The 24,554-nt window shown below is 38.6% G+C and overlaps 1 long non-coding RNA gene across 3 annotated transcripts in view; it reads left to right on the forward strand.

Moving 5' to 3' along the window:
* Window positions 1–24,310, forward strand: part of LOC104149902 (uncharacterized) — a 132,230-nt gene extending 107,920 nt beyond the window's left edge. Inside the window, exons 18-19 of one of the 3 annotated variants that reach the window (XR_011140004.1) lie at window positions 10,445–10,672; window positions 22,406–24,310. This is a non-coding gene — a long non-coding RNA (uncharacterized lncRNA). Of the gene's footprint in view, window positions 1–936; window positions 3,435–10,444; window positions 10,673–22,405 lie in introns of those variants that run through there. The other 2 variants (XR_011140007.1, XR_011140005.1) reach the window with 2 other exon arrangements.
* The last annotated feature ends 244 nt before the right edge of the window (window positions 24,311–24,554 follow it).

Consider the following 24,554-nt stretch of genomic DNA (forward strand, 5'->3'; position numbering starts at 1 on the left):
AAACCTGTCCCTTTATAGATAGATGGCACTGAACGGTATATTTTTAGATGATGCGTCATTTATGCTGCTTGGTCCAGTACCAAAAGTTGTGAGGTAGTATTGTGCTATGAACTTGCTATGTATACATAAAGAAGTACTTATTTGAGCCTGATGCAAAATGCACAAGTTAATCCCCCTCTAAAATGGATTAAACCTGCTGTGAAAGAAGCACTTTTAATAGAGAAAGACACATCCATGATCAGAAGGAGAACTGAATCAGCTCCCTTTGGCCAGTGAACTGAAGTTTCGAAAGAGAGCAGAGTTGCCCTAAGCACCCTTTACGGCTAAGAATGAGACATAAGCACCTCAGCCTGGGGTCGTAGCACTTAGTTTTTCACACCTGAAGTTGGAGTGGTGGCACATGCTTCCTCTATGCAAATGCCAGGCACTTCCAGAAGGTGGAGGTTCCTCTTCCTCTCAGGACTGGCTATGTCAAGAACCTGGGATGACTGATTCTGAAATGTTACCTAATTTGTAGGCCATGTTATTTATATTATCTGCTGATTAAACTGAGAAGGAACAATTGCCGTTTGCTTGAACTTGTCATGAACTAAGGCAGTTTGTCAAATTGACGGTTATGGCTGAACTATGAGCTCAAGTCAAATTTCTCAAAAAGTGTACTTAAGACCCCCAAATCCATATTTAGTCACCAAAATAAAAGCAATATAATAGGTAGGTAAAGAAAAGCACATTTATTTTAGGGGGTACTAAAGCAGCTCATATACACATAGTTTTTAGGCACCTAAACTTGAACACAAATATCTTTATTTTGTGGCATTTTTTTCTTAAATTTGAAGGCTAGTTAATTGAACATACTTTCTGCATGATGGAGAAATGATCTGAGCTATAAATAGGAAACTGTTGAAGATAATTAACAGTGATTTTTTTCTCTTCCAGAAAACATCCGTAAAAATAACAAAATTTAAACAAAAATATTTTGCTGAAAAGGAGTAACTTTTCCCGGAAGACATGAGGACTGTTTTTCATTAGTATGAACCATGGGAAATACTGCAGCTTCATCAGTGAAGGCCTGACATACGATTTCTATCAAACACACATTTCATTTACCCTAGGCTTATTCAGCACTACTCTTATACAATGTTCCCTACCAGCTGTTGTTGCTGCTGTTTGCTAGTAATTGATTGCTTTGTTCCTGGCCTGAGAAATAGTGTCACTTAGTGCTTAAGCTTCTAAGGGGCTACCAGTTTCTTCCTTTACCAAATACTAATTGTGCCAAAAAATATGGAGAGTCCCTCAACAAATCTTGGGATGCAAGTAAAGTTTCAAGTTGTGTTGCTTAATTTCATTCTTCCCAACATAAATTATACTGCAGTAAGTATTCCTGAGCCTCTGAAATAACACTAATTTGGTAAAGTATCTGCTTCCTTATGTATCGGCCACATGTTCTATTTTTATCTCAGCAGTGAATCCAAGAAGTCAAATTACCCATTACTAATGGTCATGTGGCTGCAGTAGCTAGGAGTCCAGAAAATGCAGAGAAAATGCGTGAAAATGTCTTTGGGAACACACAAGAAAAGCAGAAGTGCGAGCACTTTGCAGAAAACGATTACATGAAGTAATCTAGTTATATATATTTTTTGAAAGCTCTTTAAAGACTAGTATTCATGGCCATTCTCTGTATGGATTTTCATTCTGGTTCTGCTTAATTCATCTGGGTTGAGATTACATTACACACTTAGGTCACTCGGACTTCAATAGCACTGCTTGCATGGGTAGGTGTACACCAGCATATGTCAAGACCATGAAAAAGGACAAGCTATGATTCCTTTTTGGCAGATGGAATTTTTTCTACTTACTGAAATGGGCAGAGAGTTGGTCTTGAAGACTAATTGAAAAATGTTATGAAAGCGATGAATTCAAGCACAGAAATGAGAGCAATGGTTTAATGCAGGGCCAGTTCTTTTTTCTCTTAGGGATTTTTTTAATTTTGTAGCTGCATTTTGTGAGGGAGAATGGCCATGCGTATGTTCATTTAAATTTAATTGATGGATATATATGTTCTCTGCATGTGGTTGGAAGGCAGTCCCATCGTCAGTGCCACCCCCCTCATTCTCATGATTCACTCCATATCAGCATTCTGATAACTTTTAGATAAATTTCATGGTATATGCTCACCCTAAAGGGTTAGGCATTTATGATTTACTCAGCTATATTAGTGCCTCCAGTAAAAGAGTAAGTATAATCTTCATTATAATATAAACATCACATAGGAAAGAAGAAGTCACAAGTTTTCTCAGAGGTGTACGCATTCAAAGAGTTTTGGGGAAATGCAGTACAATATACTACATAAAAATGTTTAAAAAAAGCATGGAATTCCCTCAAAGACAGTGGTTCTGTAATTAGATTAGGCCTCAGCATTTCTGTTACTGAAGCAAACATTTAATAGTTTTTTATTCCAGATAGTACATCAAATAAGAGTAAAATAATTGAGAGTAAAAGATGGTTTAAAAAGTTATAGGCATAAGATCTGGACCTAAATAGGTAGGAAATAAAAAACTTTATTGTTCTTCAGCCGTTCTAAGTACAATAATTTAATAAAGATTTTTTCCCCTTCATGTGTGTCCAAAGACAAAGGCGAAGAGAGTTTTTAAATTACAGTGAGAAAAAACTTTTATACAGGATGTTGTCCTGTCTTGAAATACTAATTCCAGAACTTAAACTGCTCTGCAACGGAAAAATTCTACTGGTTTGTAGTCAGATGCTGATCAGTGAGAGTTTTACCTGACTAATGAGTAAAGATCAGACCAGAATATCCTTCTGAAAGGCATAGCTGAGCGTATGATTTGGCCATTATTGGTGTTCTGGGTCTGCTCATGGGGTGTCACAACACCTCAGTGATTCTTGCGCAGGACTCCTTAGAAAGCGTTGGAATAATGTAGTAATGAGATAAAGATTTATGGTTAAGAAAAATTGTGATATAAAAAATCCAAAGAACATAGTGCAGGTACATTATGTGCTTAACGAGTGCAATTTGGAGTTGGCTGAAAAACAAAACTGGAAAGAAAATGGCAAAAATATCTCGTCAATTTTTCTCCTCCTTGAAGCTTTCTTAAATTAAAGGGTAAATAATGTTTCTGAACTCTAGACATTTCTACAGTGTTGATGCATTAAAAATATTAATATGAGAATGTTCAAAATGCACAATGCTTAAAGAAAAGTCTGTCCAATCCTGTACTCTTTATTGAACTAGATTCACAAGAGGGTCTAATTTCGTATTAACTTTTCCACGAAGTGCATTTCGCCACTAGGTGGAGATGCATCATTTTAGCTCCCATGCTGAAGGACACCGTGGGTTGCCTCCGACGGCACATTTGCCTCCTGCTCCTGTCTGGAACACATTTTCTTTAAGAACTATATATCTCAGGCCCTTTTACTAGACATGTTTCATAATTTTACAATAATAAAGGAAAAATTGCATAATAAATGATAAAAATAGTGGCTTCGTTCTTTCGGGAGAGAGCAGTATTTGGTGATGTCCCATTTTTGAGGGCTCACAGTCAAATGACCATGACTTGCTGACTATAGGGTACTATACTGAAGTACCCAGGGGTTATAAACATAAGGACTTTCTTCAGATACAGAAGTATGGGAAAAGATCACTGAAGCTGGAAAGGAAAAAACATACTAGATCATCCAATAGATCGCGCAGAAAGTGCAAGAGAATTTCCTGCAGTACTTTATAGTCAAAGCCCATGTTAATAATAAATTTGTAGTCTAGGATTTTTTTGCACGCACTGCTTTTCCTGTTGTCCATTCTTAGCTTCTTTCTATTCCGGTTCAGATACAGAGTCTGTCTTCCTTTCTATTTCTAACAAATTAAGTCTTATTAAACTGAAATGTTCTGCCTTGGCCTAAACTGCAGGCAAATGTTTTTGGGAAGTTTAGTTTAAAATGCTTTTCCTTAGTTATAAATGTGAAACAGCATGCTCTTTACAGCTGCTACAACAATAAAATTTGTACTTAAAGCCTGGCTTACGCATGTCCCATTGAGTGCTGAAGTTCAAGCCAAGTTTTAAGCAAATTCGTTCAGTAGCTTTAGAGGTTTGAGTGCTTAAAATTCAGGAATATTTCTTCAAGTAAAACAACCTAAACAAATTCCATTTGGACAATTTCAGGACATTCCAGAGTCGGTTATGGCCTCTGAGTTGGTGACAGACCAGAATGTTTCATCTGCACTGCAGAAAAGTTTAGCAACTTTGGTCAAGGATCTGGGCCTCTGTGCGAAGTAGGATGCATACTTAAAAGGAAAAGATACTCCTTCCACATCAAATCAGTGTCTGCAAAATACCCGCTAAATATTTATTTCTATGAATATTTACAATTACTGTGTGATTCTTGCAATAATAAAGACACCCGCAGATGTAAAAGTGGACGAATAAATTTGTGAATAATACATTTTCTGCTCTGCAAGATAAGGCTCCCCCAGCTCTTTTTTATTTTCTTTTTTTTTCATCTTAGCAGTGACTCATGTTCTTTGTTTTCTTAAAGACAGAAGAAGAGAATTTGACATGCACAGAAATGTATCCTCAAGAACACATTCAAGCACCAAGAAAATCCTTAAATTAAGCATGACTATCTGAAATGAATATGAAATGTATTTATAAATGTGAGTTTCCCTGATCTACTTTATACAGTACTATTTCACAGAGTTAAGGACAGAAAAGACATTGGCTATTCTAAGCTGGTGTGTATACCAAGGTTCATTGCCTTACTCTCAGATAGTCATGTACTGAGTGCGGAGAATTAAGTTAGACTAAGGCATTTTGATCCTCAAGAGGAGTAACATGACAGTTAAGGGCACTGAGAGGTAAAGGTGCATTGTCTGTTTGTGTGGCGATCCAATGAAGTTGTACCCTCCTTATGGGAAGAGCTAGAGAGATAAATTACTCAAAATATTCGTGACTATTTGTGTAGTTTCCTAAACTTTAAAGAGTTTGAAAGTCATAGAAGTTCTCACCCTATGCAACTCTGCTTTTTTGCTAGGAGGGTGGAAAGAGTACCCTGTTCCATTCTTCTGCAGTCCTCCTCTCCCTTTCCACACGCATTCCCAGCATTGAGAGCTCAGGAAAACCCGAGAAGGTCTCAAGATTTGTTAGCATAGATTCACCTCACTTATTTTTTTGATTTATTAATAATGAGGAGCTCTTTGTATCCTGTGTTAGCCTTTTAGGACTCTGTCCTCCCAGTGTCTTGGATTATATTGAGACCACAGCATCCTTCCTGCCATTCAAGTGAAATCCTCTACAAAGCTCCCCAATGACCTTATTTATCCCTCAATAAACAGGCTATAACGTCTATTCTTAACTATAACTGTGTTCTCAAGGCAGGAATTCCTGTGAGTAATGAATGACAGCAGATTTGGGGTAATACTAGACTGCACAGAACTAACATGAATATTATATAATGCTTGGATTTCATAAGCATCTTTGTGATAGGGCGTGATCAACTAGGTCCATGTCCCCATTCATAGCAACTGTTCTTTATTTAAATTCCTTATTCCTCCCTGCATTTCAGGGAGCTTTTTAATTTTTTTTTTTTTTTTTTTTTGTAAATCATTACTCTCTAGCCAGATATAAAACTAATATTTGAAACTTAATCACCAGGTAGAATATTTATAGAATATATATACGGCCCTCAGTGCTTTTGCAAGGCTGATAAAAAGGTTTCTACCAAGCATCATGATTTAACTGAACAACCATTTTGGTTTGTACATCCTGCAAATGCAGAAATAGGTGACAATATTTTTTCAAAGTTTAATTTGTTTGACTCGAATGAATGTGGTTCCATCTTCCTCTTATCTAATTGCACTATGACTTCATCAACAAAACTCAGAGTACCTCCCTTCTACCTCCTTCACAAGGTATCTTTTCCATCTGTGAGCTCCTGTAGCGAATGATCAGTTCACCTTTTAATCTTTGAAAAACTGATTGAGCCGGTCTCCATTTCAGTATGGCTGAAAAGCTCATTTAGGTGGGAGAATTTCCTGACAGAGCTCTCTTGACCTGGTCTACCCAGCACGTTTCCATCCTTTTCTCATTCAAGTCTTTCCTTAGACGGCCTCTTAAGTCCAGCCCATATGCGTCTATCCTTCATAATCACAAAGTCACAGCTTGGTCCTGTGCTTTCTTTAGAGCAGCCCTGTGGGACTGGCTTTTTCAAGGCCACCTTAGAAACTTTCTGTTACCGTGCAGATGCTCTGTATTGTTCTGCCTCCACTTGTTCAGCTACCTATAGCCTATCTCTTTTTGGTACCTCTTAAGAGATCTTACCTCTTGTTCTCTCATTCCAAGAACTGACAAGCTGCTTTAAAATCTTTCCTTCTCCACTTATGGACAAGCAGCCTAGTCTGTACGGAAGAAAGAGCCAGTTTATTGCGGTCATGGTAATCCAGAACAGTTTTCTATATTTTGGCAGAAAATCTTGATCTGGATCTGCAGTGAAATCTCTCAGAGTTCCTAATACTTTCCTTTTGTTCCTTTTTCTTTTCAGTAACCAATACGATTTCCACTTTTTCTTTTCAGGTTCTATAAAACAAGGTAAACAAATGCCTGTCAGGGTTGGTTTAAGTAAAAGTGATCTCACCTTGAAAGAAGGAACTGGAGTAAAAGATATCTTGATCGTCAGCAGACCCCCACTGCCCTATATTCTGTAAATCAGTGATTTATCGTCTTGAGGATTTTTCACTAATATTGATTTCTAGTTCTCCTCTGAAAAATTTGTTAAAAAGTAATAGGGACTAAGGAAAGAGGTACATTAAAGAGCTTAGTCGAGAGGTTCCCCAAATTCTTGCAGCTGTCAGCCAGCTATGTTATAGGTGATCATCTTTTCTTTGTAACCCTCTTATGCCTCATTCATGTGACATGGAAACAATTATATGAAAATGCAGATGTAGATTCCAGTAATCTCTTTGGAATAGATAAATAGGCTTTGAAATAATTTACAAATGATGCACAAAATCTGTGGGCCATCTGCTCACTGCTGGGGAAGAAAAACACGTTTCTCCCAACAGGCTTTTTATATACAGAATTGCTCTTTTCACACAGCAAGGAGGAAAACAACAGATAGCAGCAATCTGGAATGCAACTCACTCACACACGCTCGGAGCACTGCACTATGATCATCTCTTGAGAAAGCAATTAGGGCAAGGACTGTGCTTATATTAAGAAACCTCTTTTTCATCCACCACATGTGCAGCCAGGGCAAGGATCACTCACAGGCAGACCTGCCTGTGCTTTCTACTTTGCAGGCTGCAGATGAACAGAGGTGAATATAAGAAGACGTGAGAAGGCCAGGTGGGGTTATAGCAACAGATCATAGGCAGTACTACCTCTGCTGCAGCATCTGCACCCAGCAAGGCTTTGACAAATTTGAGCACAATTTCTTCAACTCTTTATCCCAATAGCTTGTGGAGCTCTGCCTATGCAAATCATCCAAAGGGCTTTCCCTAAAATCCTTTATATGGGGCGCATAATGTAAGAATCTGCATTAATTTGGAAGTAGAAAAGAGCTTTTCTATGTGTTGCCCTTGTATTAGCTGATTCAACAGTCAGAATTCTTTTGCACTAGTGACATGTAGACTGCACTCTAAGAATAATGTTTTAGAGGTCTTTTGTGTGATTCTTAATCATGTAGGTCACATAAATATTACTAGCGTTTGCCCAAGCCAAGTCACAGCATTCTTGATGGCAGAATTGTCAGCCTTGTCTCCGCTATCTAGAGGATAGCTCTCTACTGTGAGTCATAGTCTGCACGTGGCCATATCAGCACTTCAGATTTTCTTGACAACCCCATCTGTGTCTGCTGGCAATGCTCACTAGCTTTGACCAGAGTGGAAACAATTCAGTATGATTCTGAGGCGATTAAAAGCTGGTTGCCAAACAGTAAGATTCTCAGTAAGAAAGTGGCTTGCCGCAGCTGACAGTCACATTCTTTCTACCAGAGAGATCCCACTGAAAAGTCCTGGCGTGAGAAAGATGAATTAGAGGGTTGTCAGGATTTGATGTGAACTACAGGGAGGTCAAAGGGATTTTGGTACAGTGGGAGGTCAGGTGAGCTATCAACACACGCCACCATTCTGGCTGAAGTGTCTTCACGGTGAATGTGAGACAGGCCTGGGCATGGCAGGCATATGGGTTGTATACTCCCTGATATGATGCATGGTCTTCACATGGTATTGCACATCAATCAACTAAATGTGAAACAAGGGGGCCCAGAGTGGAGTCCAATATCCTAATAATTTGTAGCATAGGTCAAGGGTAGAGTCCTGAAGAGCAAGGGTGCAAGACACCCAGGTAGATCCAGAATACTTAGCTAGTAAATCATGCCAGCCCACTAGATTGTTATGGGTCTTAATTTTGGCAGCCAATTTTATGAGATGTCACAGGATGTCTGTGTCCTGTTAGGAATGAAGTCAAGATAGTCTGAGTGCGGCACACGTTTCCTCCATTGCAGCATCAATCTCCTGAGTTCCACAAGCTTTTTCGAGTTTGAAGAACGCACAAATGATTTTCAAGCATTCAGCTTCATATGCCAGTTGTGGGCAGTAATAAAATATGACTAATCGTATCAAAATTAGGAATGTCCTTATGGTAGCAAATGACGTAAGACTGAGTGCTAAAGCAAATCTCATCAGAGATGATAGACTTTAAAGAGACTGGTGATGTAAAAGTTTAAAAGAATTGGCTGTAGTTTGGAACCTTAAGATAAGTTTCTCAGCTGGGACCTTGAGGAATCAGCATTTGTGTTATGCTTTCCCTGAGCCCTTGGGCTACACTTTCCAGCCACGCAAATTTAAATGATTACTTACATGACCAAATTTGGAAGAAAAAGCTCAAAATCTCCATCTCTGTCCAATGCAAGAACATCCTCCAATTTGCCAAATTGCATACTACTGTGGAAAATCCCATTGAGCTCAGTTTCATTTGAGTAAATGCTTATCAGTGTGAACTAGTGTTATACAAGCAAAACTAATGCTGTTTAGATTCATACTTGTTTATGGTATGAAGGGATAGATTTTTGTCTCACACTGGCCATCAAGTATTAAGTGTGTGAAAGATCACTTAGACCAACTGGTGATAATGCTGATGTGATAGGGTACTGCCCCAAGGGGATCTTACCTTGGCTTACTGTTGTTTCAAAGGCTCAAAAATAAGAGCTGTTTAGATCGTTTGCAAATTTGGGTGGGGAATCTGTAGTACAGCAGTGTTGCCGCACAGCATTCCCACATACGGTTTTTGTTACCCATTGTCTGTTCAAAGTGCTAGACACTGGCCGTGTGACTCCTATAAAACTTTCTTTTGTAATTTATTTATCTAGGAAACCACAGTTTACACTCAATGTCTGGTTTCCAGTGAAGTCTTGCTTTTATTTCCAGCTGAACTTGCTCAGGCACAAAGAGGTCAAACAACTAGCGAAAGGTCACTTTGTGATATAAGCCAATAGCTCAGGCCAAATCACCACCCAACACCTTCTGGCTAGCTGGTAATTTTTTTTTTTCCCACTTTGCTGCTCTTCTCACCTGTTTAAACTGTGTCCATGTCCTTAATGGAAGTTATAATGCAAAAGCCCCACACATTACTTTGTGACCACATTTGAGGAAAAACTCGGAGGACAGATCTCAACAAGACCATTTGGTAGATGCTGGCTGCATCCTAAATGTGGGTATATTCTAGTGTATATTCCACAGTTGTGGTGCCTCAGTTGTTCAGACCTAGAGACCTAACTGATCACACTTCATTTCCTTCCTTGCCTCTGCACAGTGTACTTTCAAGTGGAAAGCAGTGGAAATGAGGAGAAGAAGCACAATTCATTCTTATCCTGGCACAGAGCTGGTATGCTTGCCCCACAGTGACGGTGTATTTGGAAGCAACACTGGTTATAAAGACAAGATCTTTATGCAACCTATTTCATCCAAAACTACTAAATTTTGGTCCGTATGGGAATCTGAAAGGATGTGCCTATTCCGCCACTACCCCTTGCTTCATCAGTTCCGAAATAAAATAAAAAATCTCTCTAATGATAGGAAGGCCTGTACTGTGATTGACTTACTGGGATGAAACTGTGACAGAGCAGCAGGACCAAAAGTAAAAGGGTTAGAAAGGAGCAAGATCTAGGGTTAGAAAGGAGCAAGATCAAAGAAAAACAATGTGATAAGCTCTAATATTCAAGCAACGGCTGAAAGGAAGGAGAGTAATATACCTCTACCTATGACGTTATCCAATCATTTGCTTAATTCTATTCCAGTAAAAGATATCAAATTTTCTAATTAGATAGACAGCAGCAGTCATAAGAGAACTGACAACATAAAGAACAGAAGGAAAATGAGGAGGATGCTTCTTGCTTTACTAGAAAGGTTCAACTCAAGAATTGGCCGCTTTCATCCTAGGTCGCAACTAAGTACTGTTTCCACCCCTGTGTGGCCTACGGAAGAACTGATCAATGTGCGAGGACATTGGTGAGTGATGTTCAGATAGTGCAGAAAAGCCTTACGGATGCATGAAGACCTTAGACCTGCCGCCTTATAGATGCATGAAGACCTTAGACCCTGGCAGTGGAACAATATGCCCCAGACTAAAGAGATGAGAAAACGAAAGAAGCAAAATGAAAGGAACAAGTAAGTTTTATTTGATTGACTGGAACAAAAAAATCCCTTTATCAAACTGCTCAGTCTTGTGCAAGTGATTGTTGACAAATCATTCCTCTTTATGAACTTGGTTTCTCAGAGAGGAAAATAAAGCCACTTCAGCAGTGTTGTAAATGCTTTGGGAGACACTTAAATGTTCTTCTTTGTTCTTCCACATACCAAGAGCTGTATCACATTTGTGTTTGCACGCTGTATACAGTGCTGATAATTCCAGAGGATCAAAAATCACAAAACTGATTTGAGTTACTTTGACATTAATTCCAAAAATGATGAGTTTTCTTCAATTTATTTCTTTAAAAATTACTATATTGAATTGTTTGGTCTATCTTTAAGTTTTGAATTTCTTCCCATCTGTTTTCAGTCCGAGAACAGCTAGTTCCCTGGAGTTTGTCCCTAGATCCTCCAAATGTATAGTATAAGATGATTCAGTCTCCCATTCCCAGAGCTCTCCTATCATTTCTAGCCTCGTCAGTCCTGTCCTCATCCATTTATCTTTTAATCGTGCACAAACCTCTTCTTCCCCCTCCGAGGACATATATTGTTAGTTCTTCCCCTACTTTGCTAATGTCATTTTTGTTCATCCTGGATCCCCTGAAGATAAACATCTTGCCTTACCATACCCACCTCTCCATTCAAAGTAAGGGTGTCTGTCTTAGGACTCCTCTATTCTTTTTCCTGTTGTAGTAGAAGAAAGGCTGGTAGAGGGACACACAACAGCCAGAAGTCTAGGGACAAAGAAGTTGTGCCCTAAGAAGCTGAGGTCTTCCTGCTCTCTCCCCTCTCCTGTAAGAATGACATTCACTCCTCAGTGGAGCAGGAAAGAAGCTGACTTTCCCTCATTAGGTCCTCTTCTCTGGGGCAGGAAGAGTGGGATATGATAAGCAGTGAGGGCAAGCTGCTCTTGCTGTGCTGGCAATGGCTTTACCTGCAGCTGAAATACTTGAGCTCCCCCCTCAAGAATCATAATGTTTTTTTCCTGGTGTACAACAAGTTATGAATGTTGTGTCTGTGGAGCGCACTGATAAACCATATCACTAACCATCTACATTTGCAACAGAGAACGTTGGTGAGAAATTAGATCCTATTTTTCTCCGCTTATCACATGATGCATACCACCTGTGAGAGGTCAGTACTGTTTCACAGCGGGGGTATGCCTCCACTGATAGCCATGCTACTGTTTTTAGGTAGAGTTCACCATATAATAATTAACCTGAAGCTGCAGAATGTGTTAGGTCATAGGAATATCTATGCTGGGACCCAAGGCCCGTCTTGCTGCTGTCCTGTCTATGAGAGCTGCCAATACCAGCTGTTTCCTGTTGTAGATCTACAGCATCATTGAACATTACAAAATGTTTTTAGCAGGAATGGGAAGTGTTCAAAGGAAGCAGACAGGATGAAAGGAAAAAGAGTTCAGTTTGGTTGCTGGCACTGTAAAAAGAACTCGGAGTAATTTAGAAGAGAAATACAGAAATGGTTAAAAATTTCAAATAAGATGTTGCTGCTTCTTGCTGTGTTCCTGTCACCTCCATAAACTGTATTTCTTTCTTCAGATACTTGGAACAATTTCCTTTTATCTTCGTGGTAAGGCGAACTAATGGCAATGATTTGTAGTACTCGAAGCAATTCTTGGGATATTTCCAAGATATAGCAGTATTTTCAACATATACATATACATATAAATATATATATGTATATGTGTGTGTATGCATTTCCACACTGTTACTAATCCTTCTTCTGACATTTTACCTGCATATTTATATGCATATAACTTTAATATGTGCATAGCTATACACATTTCAGTGCTAGTCGAAATTTTGTGAAAAACAATATTTAGTTAGAGATTTAGCTCTAGTTTTGGAGTGCAACCCTGTGGTCTTTCTTCTTTCAAATTGTCCCAGTGACTCTGTCGTAAGTTATAAAGACAAAATCATCTTGCAACAGAGCTGCTAGGAAGTTGGTAGTTATTATCATCCATTCACAATGAAAAAATGAAGCTGAAAGGAGATTTGATTTACCGAAGAACACTCGACATCTCTGTAGCAGCCTGTAAGCTCATCTCTTCAAATGGAAACTCTGGAAAATAGGACCTATATTTTTTTATATTGCTTTGGTAATACAAAATGCCATGAGATCCTGAACTAAAATTTTAATACTGTATAACTACACTAATAACTATAATGAGAAATAGAACTAAAAAGTGTTGACCACTGTGCTCTCATTCTTTTGTGGAAATATACTACAGTGCTAATTTTCCTAAGATACACACCAGAAGTTAGGATCTACTATCACTTTAGTATTTTAAGAAATATTGTGGTAATTGGGATTATACAGTAAATTGAGTGATTTTAAAAGGAATAAACCCACTCTAGGCATCCTATTTGATGCATAAAGAAAGTAGCTGTTTGTCAGGCTACAAATGTTTTTGTTTTTAAACATTCAGTGTGGAGGAAGGAAGGTTTTATGATTGATGTAAAGACTGAACTGGGAGTTGGAAGACCTGGGTTCAGTTTGCAGCTCTTTGCAGACTTCCTGTGTCACCTTGAATAAGCCATTTACATTTCCCAGTTCTTCTCTTTCCTCCCAACAAAAAAGGAATAATTGTATCTACCAACATCACAGAAGGTTCATGAGACTAACTTAAGAGGGGAATAACTTTTTGGAAATTTCTGGCTCTCCGGACTTACTCTGTAACCTCATGTTCTCAATATGCTGAGAGCATTAGACTTTAGGGTTTGGAGGGTCCATCTTCCTCTGCATATGAAGAATTATATTAGAAAAAGCTGGGTGGGAGTGGTTCTGTTACTTGGTACTGTGCATCTGGGAAGGTTGATTTCTGTCATCTTTACACTGCTGCTGACCCGAGCTGGCGTCATACTTGTGAATGTTAGTTCATATTTAACAGGTAGTCTAGGTTACTCAGAGTATCTGTAGCAAATATAACAATTAAAGAAGTGAAAAAATATAAATCAGTAATATCTGTAGAGGGAACGGAAACTCTTGGAGGGGTCTTGCAGAGTTTTGTACACTTGAACAAACTCTTGCTATGTATTATTAAAAGTTTGCAATAGAAAGGATTTTCTGGTTAACAATTCTTCTCTTTCATTAACAGACCTTAATCTTCCTTTTTTATTCGTACACCTTTGACATCAATCAGGATACTCTCACAAATAATGTATAATTTGTGAGTATTGGTGTATGTATATATTTACATGTGATAGTGTGGATTTGCATGTGATATATATATCCATAAAGTTGCCTCTGAGTGCATGAACTTGTGTATGAAAGTGGGAACAATAATTTTTGTATTGCAGCTGTGGCTGTTTTCAACATCAAAGTGAAATGAAAACAGTAAAAGTAAAAGAAAAGAAGAGAAAAAAAAGAAACATAAACCAAAACTATTATTAGAGAAGAACAAAGGAACTGATCCCACAGACAGTTTTTCAACAGCTGGCAAGGTTCATCAGCTATTTTTACTGGTCTGGTGCCGATGCTGTTAATTCTGCCATTTTTTCTGTTTTGTTTTGTGTATTTTTTCTGTGCATGAGTATCACTTATGGTTGGATTGATTTCAATAATGCAGGTGTATGTGTTAAATTAAACCATAGTGAAGTCAAGGAAGTGCAAAAATCAGCACCTTCCACAGTTCTTTAGGGACTTATTCCCTTGATCTGCCAGGCAGGTGGCCTTTAGATAATATACATTAACAACTGGTCCAGCATTTCAATTAGCCTTACTGAATTTTGTCATGTTGTAAAGCAAGCCTCCAAATAAGCACCTTCAGTCCCCTTTTCTAGCGAGCTAGGAGACCCACAAGATTGCTAGCCATTGGCATCCAGAAATTATACCAGTCTTCAAACTGTCAAAAATCTGACATCAAAATCACTGAACTTAAAAAAGTTAGAAAACTCCTGGTTTCTTTTCATTCATGTTTTCTAGCTTGCAGCTCTGGTCTAGAAATCAAAATCTATTTATTTGATAAGAGGAAAGCTGAGATCTTTGCTTAACTATATGACCCCAGGAGCGGAAGCTTAATGGAAAACAAACAGCAAACTGTCATAAGACTCAGGATGCAAATTATGAGAGTTGGCAATGCTGAAGTCACATCCTCTCCTGCTTCTGAATTTTGGATTGACTAAAAGAGATGGGTTTTCATCATCCTGCAGAAGTTGTGTGTATATCCAGAAGTTTCCTCCATAAATGATTCCTGCTGAAGCAGCTTCTCTTTCTTTTATGGGGCTGATGAAAACATTGTAACTGGTAGTAAAGATTCTTCATTACCAATAACGCTGTTTCAGAAATAGATTTGTTGAGGCAAAACTGAGAGAATATTTTTAAGAGTGCACTTATTAAAGAAGCTTAACTGTGTAAGAAATGGGATCTGCCGGTCAGAGGGTAATAATTTACACTTAAGGCTTTGGAACAAATTTGACTAAAGCAGAGCAGCATTCATAGATAGGGTGCAGATAGGAACAATAAAAATTGTTTTTTTCTCTCCTGGGAATATTTTCTAATTCTGACATCTAACGAGGGCACTAATTCACTGAAAGCAAAAACTGGAAAAAGAGCCAAAATTAAACCAAATCAATACAAGATTGTTTGCCCCATCTGTGACATTATGATTACTTTATCGCAGGTATATAATTATCATCTTCCATTTGGCCAGGTTCAGAACTCCTTCTTTGGGCATCTGTTTCTGGCAGTGCTATGTCTTTAAAGTACGTTTCTGGACACAGGAGAGGAATCCAGACGTATATCCTTATACGGTCCCTGGTGGGGGATGCAACCATCTCCAACAAGGAATTCCTTACTCCTGAATGTTGAATAGGAGCTGTATAAAACTAGCCAATAGGATAAACCAAGTTCAGGGACTTGGAGTTAGCAGCTTCTTTCAAAATGCAGGCCCTAGTGCCTGGATGCTGATTAGGCATCTTCATCTGCCTCAGTGTGGAGCAGACAGAGAACCTCATCAAGGAACTTCATTATCTGACATTTATATAACTTCTCAGGAAGTGAAGACCTGGCCTCAGTCTCCTTCCCAGTAGGAGGGATTCAAAGACATAGTTGCTTATCCTAATCAACAACAATTAAGAAGGCTGGCTATGTAGATGAAGATAACCCACTGCTGCCTTCTTTTCTTGGAGCTGGGCCACTGTGCGGTTAAGAGTGCCATAGTCATGGGAATAGTAGGAGCCCTTCAGGCTAAAAATGATACTGAACTTGAATTTTCCACCTGTTCAGTATGATCTTACCACTCCTCATTTTGTAAATGGCCGTCTCCTTCAGTCCTGGTGAAAGCCACCAGGATAGCAGTGCTCTGTGTAGAAAACAACGTCCACAAATATTCACCAAGTGCTGCTTGAGCATCATGAATCAAGCCTTTCTGAAGGGCAAAGGGATAGAAAGGTTGTTCCTTGCCTTATGTATGGATTGCTTTGACGTCAGACTGGGCTAGTGATTGGCATGATTTAGGGAACTAACAAAAACCTAAGTGGACTTTAGTTCTTTCCCCGGGAGCTGGAATGGAGTTTTAGCTTTCTTTGAGCTACCTTTAATTTATATGAACTGAGCCCTTTCAAAAGAACTTTGTTAGATTTTGATCATGACCATTCTTGGGGTGAGTACATTTAGCTTTGGAATTACTTGATAACATGTGAAATAATATTTACATTGGCCTGCTATGAGAGGAAAACATGAGTATTTCAAACTGTGTTCCACATGTTTACTTTTTAAATCCTCCTAAGCCAGCTAATTTTTACACTGAGTCTGTACATTCATTACCTGGTATCACACACTCAGAGAAAATGTCTATGGACAAGACCTAAGAGGTCATCATGCTGATTTCCCTGCACATACAGAATCGTTCCCTACAGAAATATTGTTCTTGAGAGTTTTGTTTTGCCTTGTTTTAAGTAGCTGATCAATGGTTCTACCATGAGTTCCCTAGGGAAAATGTTCCACTGGCTAAAAGACCTCATCATTAAGAACATGCCTCTGCTATTCAGACTATTTTTTTCCTGCATAATTTTGTCCTCTATCATTTAATTTTTGATTTACAGTGATATCTGCTTCTTTATGTAAAGGGAAAAATCCTTCTAAAGCATCAACAAAATGCTGAGGAGAACTAGAAATCGTGCTGTGACTAGAGGAAATGTGAACCTTCATGGCTGGGGCTTGATCAGAGCTGGGGCTTTATTTGGTTGCCCACAAATAGGCACCTTGTGTCATTTTAAGCTCAAAGTCGTATCTTGCCCTGCCTCCTGCTGCTGCACAAGAAGGACCCATTTCAGAGCTGCCAGGCTTACAAGGATGTCTCAGAAGGTGTCTCAAATAGCATATGGTACTTGTGTTTAGGCAACTGAGCTGTACCACGAGTCTCCATTTTAAGGACCTAAGTCTTATGAGTAAGATAATTACATTAAGACTAAATGTTAAGTCTAATGAACAGTCTTCTTAACGCCAATGAGGACTTCAAGCTTAAAGTTGAGGGTGAGGTCAGCCTCTTTCTGAACGAGGATGATTTGTGGCTCTTCCTACTTAGTTTCTAGAAGGGAAAGCTTCCTTACTACGTGTATAGCTTTCAGAGCAAGTTGCCTAAATGAGAGCTATTACAGACACCTGAGCCTGGGCCTCTCTGTACCAGCTGCCCCCTTTGGTGTGGTTCAGGGGCCTAAACGTAGCAGCTCTTGCTACATGAGCTGAATCTCTTCGGCAAAATTCAACTGTGTATGCATACATGTCCGATGCCATTTGAAATGCCTTGGTATATCCAGACTAGACACATGGGCTGTTATATCTATTACACAGGTCCTACAAGGGACCCATATGCTTCTGGAAGGGCTGGTGGAGGTAGGTGGAACACCTTAGGGCAGCTGAAGTGGTGCTACATACCTATGTTTAGACAACTGAAGCTCACCCTGAATTTCTGAAGCATAAGTGTACAGAAGACTCACAATTTTTCAAGAATTGTATTTATTCAAATAGTTTACCACACAAGGTCATTTTTGGGTATGTTTAATGCCTTTCGCTTTCATAACGGTGCATTAAGTGAGCTTTAGTTTATAGTAGGACTTGTAGAGGTAAAAAAGAAAAGTAGGGTGCTCTCTCTTGATACCCAATTCCAATATTTCTATGCTTAAAAAAGAAGCAGAAAGGCCAAAGCAGGAAGATACGTCTAATAAATGATTACATCGGGCCAGGGGTATCTGAAGTGTTCACATTGTCATCTGACTTGGCAAGCTGGAGTACCTCATTGGACACGGCTTCCTCTGCCCCCCTCACCTGAGCTGGAAGCCTAAAATCAGCAGCATGTGACTGTCAGCTACTGAAAGCAGTTGCAAAATGCAATTCTGAAACTTTTTTATTTGCATGCTTATTTCGGAAAATTGAGCTCCCTTTATGGGGGCCACTGCGCAATACAGCAGTGATGAGTACCAAGAAATAGACTAAGACAGACATTTCATAGTCAATAACTGAGAAGCAGCGTAACTGCATACTCAGAAAGTAAAGTGTTTGTAAGCATGATAAATTTTTTTTGTGCTTGTTGTTTGACTTTTAGATGACCTTAATGCAGTAAAACTAATTCCATATGAATAATTTATGTGGTTTGCCTTGTAACTAATTTTATTTCTAGAAGGTCCAAAGAAAATTATTTTTGTTGGAATACTTAATTGGAGTTAGACTGTGAACATTATAATACCCTCACCTTCTCCATGTCTTCATATCTGAGATGGAAATTGCAAAATTTGTTGTTTTGCTTCGTTATTAGGAGTTGCATAAGGCTTTTTTTCTCTACCATATTTGGATGTGAAGAGCTCTTTGAGAAAAGCTTTGTATTCCCCATGCATTAATAAATACTGAAAAAATCATGTAAATGGAATTTTAGACTTAACAAAGTAAAGTTTATTTGCATGATAACAATAAGCAAATTCAGGGAGAACAGGTGAATGCTATTGCTTACTGCTTTGAGTGAGGAATATAAACCTGATGAAGGCAAAAAATCCAGTAAGCTGAGTTGGTTTGTATATGAAAAGAATGCTATTGAGGTACTTATTTTAGGGTAATGTTTTGCAAACACACTTATTAACAGTATGTAACATAATATACCAGAACTTGAACCCAAAAACTCAGCTTTGCAGTTACTCATGTAACAATAGCTCTGAAATTAGAGGTACAAATAAAATCTATTTGAAAATACAGACTCTGGAATTTTGCTGTCAACTCTAAGAAGTAAGAAGCTACCTCTGGTGAAGCATGTGCCTTGTGCTTTACATTGAGACTTGCAAAGCAGAGTGTGTCTGCATTGCTGCTGACCCTGAGCATTACAAATCATGAGCTGCATCCTCTCAAAATCATAAGATTAAAAAAAATCATAAATCTGGAGTTCATTTGATTTACCTTCTGTCATCAGAGCTGATAGCTTTGAAGTTTTCAGGGGTTTCTTCAGGCTTGATATGTCCTTTCTGAAATGAAAAATCTAAAGTTTGCAGTTGTTCCTGGACAATAAAGTACTTCAAGAAAGAAAGAAGGAAAAAAAAAAAAAAAAAAACCCACACATGCCCTTTTATTAGGGATCCCTTATGAAAACTGTAAGGGCTCAAAGTGCTGTTTAGGCACTCGTTATTCCCCGGCTACACTTCACTCATGCAACAGTGCATATTTGTATTTGCCGTCTAACTTTACTAACTCAGATGGGAAAATATTCCAGAATATGTTGCAGTGCTCTTCCTCATATTCCAGACTAACGCACCATGCCTGTTCTCATGTTTTTGCATTCCCTGCTAACGTTATTGATTGATATTCATGTCAGTCAGTTGTTACCTCAGCACAGTGAAAAAGTGAACCATCTTTACTTGCCTGTTCCTATTAGGAACAGGCAGCTCTCTTTAAATTTGGTTGATATTACAGCTCAAGATTTCCATATCCCATTACAAGTGTCATAGTCTTGTTTATCTCTTTAATCACCTGTGTATGCAGCCTTGATAGTCATGGCTAGCTGAAGCCATGATTTCTGCAAATGCAGAAATTTACTTTGTGTCAGTTAATGTGGCCTTACACTTGCCAGATGGATAAATGCAGCTCTTTCCTCACAGTGCACAAAGGCGTTTATCCAAGCCTGAAAAGTATCCAACCACACCCTGCAGAGACAAGGCGGCACATACATGTAAAACTACTTGTGTGGGTGCAACTGCACCGAATTTCATCCGGACAGCCAGGGGAACGAGCACTGGGGTGTGCCCACCGCGGCTCTCATGGCAGTAACAGGCGCAGCTTCCAACTTGGCAGCTCGTTGCAGCCTGACCTCCAAGTGCTCACAAGAGGAGCTAGGGGGGATAAGCTTTCTGGGTTAGGCCATGAAAATTGGTCCCATTCTTAATTCTCTTACCCTGAACATAACCCACTCCTGGCCATGTATTTACATGAAGGTTTTGAGGAAGAGAGGTGGGATGAAGTACGGGTGTATTCAAAAGGTATCAGTGGCAACAGTGTACGTACGTGTAGATGTCTCCAGGCTTTTCCCCTTTGAGCCACCATTCCGCAGAAGAGGAGCTCAGAAAGTTGTTCTTTTTGTGTAATTGGTTTAAATAATAGGTTTCTTTACAAAACTATATTCACCAGGGTAAGGGAGAGCAAGTTCCCTTTCTTAACTAAAAAAAGCTTTTGCTCCTTCTTGTAGGAGTAGTTTTCACACAAGCCCTCTGCTGTGAGCTTTGTAAATCTTGTTACAGTTCTCTTTATGCTGTTTCCAAAAGCAAAGATTAGAAATACTTTTTATATTTACCAAATGTTGCTGCCCAAAGCTAACGAGTGAGCATCAGCTAGCTAACACTGTGAGTACTGAAACAAAAATGGATGCATTTTTGCCCCCCAAATTATTCAAAGTACACTTTCTTCCCCCCAAATATGCAAAATTACTGCATGTATATTTATATTATGTATATATCATAGAATCTCGGAGACACACAACAGTTGGGGTTTGAAGGCATCCTTGGAGATCACCTGATTCAACCTCGGTGCTCAAGCAGGGTTACCTAAACCAGATTGCCCAGGGCCATGTCCTCTCAGGTTTTGAATATATATGCTATCATACATATGATATGTGAAATATACTATATTATCCATGATAGGACATGATGCATCATATAGAAATGTGTATTAGTTTTATACTTTATTTCTAGGTAGAAACTAGTCACTTCTACCTGAAAATTTGTATGAACATAATTATAAAAACAGGAGGTAGCAAAGACAAGAATTATTTATCAGAGAGCTCTTTCTGTCATGATATGTGTCATAATACTGTTCTGAATGTTGATGAATACTTTGCATCATTCTACATACATCAAAGCGTAAGTTAAGCGCTTAAAATATATATTTGTACTGCATCCTGACAAATAGTTTTCCTGAATACATGAATTCGCCATGTTTTTCTTATCTCTGAATGTCTAAGTTCAGCACGTTTTTATAGCTGTGATAAGTAAGCCACACGTGCATCTTATATTCTTTAAAAAGGGGCTAAAGTTTTCTCTACTCTGCTTATATTTGCAAAAAGAGATTAACTTTATATACCGACTGAGGCTAACCAAACTAGGTTAAGAGCTGCATTGGGTTAATGGTGCTGGAACTTGCACGGGATCCACTCCTGCTTATTCGGAACTGGTGGGAACAAAACCAGGCTCATAGTGTAGAAAGCTTGTATTAAACTTTGGTTCACTAGAGGGTATGGAAAGAATATAGTTTCTTAAAATGATTTATATAAATTGGTAGACTACAATTATACTTAAAACCAAGTGTCTAAATGCACCTGTTTAAGTCAGCTTCTTGTTCTCTCAGGTATTTAGGCATTGAATTTTCCCCATTAGCAGCATGATTGACACTGTGGTCCTTACAATAACACATGATTATAACTCTGAAAATAGCAATTACATAAAATGGAAACCAGATGTTGCATGGAATTTGACTCTCTTGGTTTCTCAGTGAAGTAGATGAATTTGTAAAGCAGAAAACCACAATCATTATTCAGATGGATTGTACATGAATTAATGACATAATATCTAAATCATATATGCTTGAAAATAATGATTAACTTCAGCTATCAAGATAAGCTAATGGAAAACAGAGTCTTTTAAGAAAAAAATCGAGCACATACTTTTTTTAATATATTTTATATTTATGGTAATAACAAAACCAGACCTATTTTAACATTTCTTTATCCCTCGGATATCAAGGATATATGTTAAAAATAAACTCTTCACAGCTTTTAACCTCAAGGAGTGACCTGAACAGCAATTTTTGTTATTTCTTTTTGAAGGCATGAGATTTTACCTTTTTAGGTTGGAATAAATTTGATCACATCACCTCTGTTTAATAACAGAGAGTACTTAGTGAACCAGCTTTAGCAGTGGTTCAGCTTTGCATCTGCACAGAATGCAAGCTTCATGGTAACGATAGCTCTGTGCAGCCACATTCACAACACAAAGGCACAAACAAACACACACACCCTTTGACAGATCAGCAGAACAGCATATTGCTTTGCAGAACTTCAGTGCATTTGTAACTACATATATCACACACAGCTCCCAACCCTCAGTTAGCAGCATCGTAAGTGGTTAAATTTATGAAAGCCTTGGCACATCATTTTCGCTATCATGTATGCTCAATGACATCATCATTGTAAAATTAGGAACTTTCTTTCTCTCTTTCCTGCAGATGTGGAAGTTTGAAATTGCATTCCATGGTCCTGTGCCACATTTCATCAGCGTTTTTCCTTTGCTTTCTCCAAAGACTGGCCACATGTGGTGTGTAGATTGCTGGTGCTGTTTGGGATCTCATATCAAATACTGCTACCTAATCCCAGGCGGGCCTTGGCGGGCCCACACCTGCAGCTGATTGAATCCTCCCGGAGTACAAAGGCCTGATTTACAGCATCAAGGATACAGGGCCTGGTTGCAGCTGGGCTCCAGCAGGAAAAGGAAGTTGTTCATCATCTTGTGTGCATTTCATTAACAATAGTGTACCCGATATGTAGCTTATACAATAATTTCAAATCACTGACAGAGAGCATTATGGTATTTGGCATTAGGAGGAAAAATACTTCAGGATGGGCAAATTAAATGTGAGCGTGAGGTTTTCATGTGACCCGGTGTAGTTCCACAAGCTGATTTACACTGGGAGGGCTAATCTTGAAATATTTTGTTTCTTTAACTTTATCCCATTTCTTTCCCTTTGCCTGATGAGCAAACCGTTAGAGCGCAGTGAGCCTCGGTGTACAAACGTGACGGTAAGCTGCTTCAAGTTATACCCCTTTTCAAAAGAAAGAGCCCAAAAAAGAGTACCAAAGAAAGGGGTGGTAATAGCTACAAACTTTTTATCATTTTAAAAACAGGAAACTCATGCTTCATAAGTGAGCCTTGAGACACATTTTGCCCCAGTCTCGCTGAGGGGACAGAGGGGTTCATCTCTTCAAGCTTTCAGATGCCTACATTTGCATTAGTTAGCCGTATAGCCGTAGGAAGAAATAGGCACCGTCAGGGTACAGTTCTTCAAGCCTAGATGTCCCACCATAAGTAACTACAGTCCTCTGAATTCAGAAGAAGTTGTGGGCATTTGTTTCTTTGCAAGATGCATTTTGCACTCTTGGAATTGATCTGGAACTTTTCTGTCTATTCAGTGACTTAGCTCATCTGTAGTGAATGACTCTTTGCAAAGTTATATTCTTTGTGAAATTGTGTCTTTCATGTATTCAGCTCTCATTCCACATTTTTGGGAGGGTGACTTGATTTCTTATTTCAGCAGAGGTAATATATATTTCAAAAATGACGTTGTTTTCTTCAGTGTTGCCTACTTGGAACTGTCTCCCATGCAGGGCTCACAGAAATGACTGTCGTATATTTGAGCCTTTCAAATTCAAAAGACATAAACTTCGGTTAAACAGTTTCTAAATCGAACTATCAATCTTTTTTCAGAAACAATTAAGTAGTTTCTGAGCTAAATGGTACTATTTACACTTAAAAGTCATTGAACTTCTGCAATTGCAATGTCAAATATAATTTAGATTTGAGGGCATTGAGCTGCGGCTTTTATAAACATGCATACAATATCCTTCCCAACTGGGCACAGCTTTGACGCTGCTAGGACAGGTAACAGTAAGAGAACAGCAGAGCTCTCTTGTTTGCTTTGTTATCACGGAATTTAAAAAGATATACTGAAAGATATAAAGAAAAAAACTCATTGATTTTAGTAGCTGCATAGTCATAAATGCAATTTAAACGGGGTAAGATTTGCAGTGAGGCAACGTCCTAGATTTCACTAGGAAATGATGTATCATGGTCTAACAGTGTTCTTGCCGAAAAGGTACGTAAAAAACAGAAAAAATTTGTACTTGAAAAAAGACACGAATTGTTCTATAACCAATCATTTCAAAAATGTGTAACATGAAGTATTTTCCTTGGTAAAGAGTTTTCTTTAATTTGTAAATCCAATTGCTAGCTGCAGTTCTTTAATGAAGAAAAAGCTTTAAACAATACAATGTGAAATGTCTACAGAAAGAAAACAGTTATTCTACCATCTCATATTCTAGTGAGTATATCTTATATTTGGTAATTATATGAATAATATTACATTAATTTGCGTAGTTTTCTGAAAAATTATTTGGAAAGCATGTAAGAAGTTACCCACAAGTCTAAATTGTGTGGATAGTTTTAGAGGAATAAATCATGGGGAAAACTCAGCTGTGTCTGCTGGTCTGTGGGGAGATTCCCCTTGGCTTTGGTTGCTTAGAACTTCCGAAATTACCAGCTAAACGATGTTCTCAAAGGACACAGAGCAACAAGACTAGAGGCAGTGAGGGTCTGTGTGT

This window comes from Struthio camelus, chromosome 3 (genome assembly GCF_040807025.1).
Source record: "Struthio camelus isolate bStrCam1 chromosome 3, bStrCam1.hap1, whole genome shotgun sequence".
Taxonomy (NCBI): Eukaryota; Metazoa; Chordata; class Aves; order Struthioniformes; family Struthionidae; genus Struthio; species Struthio camelus.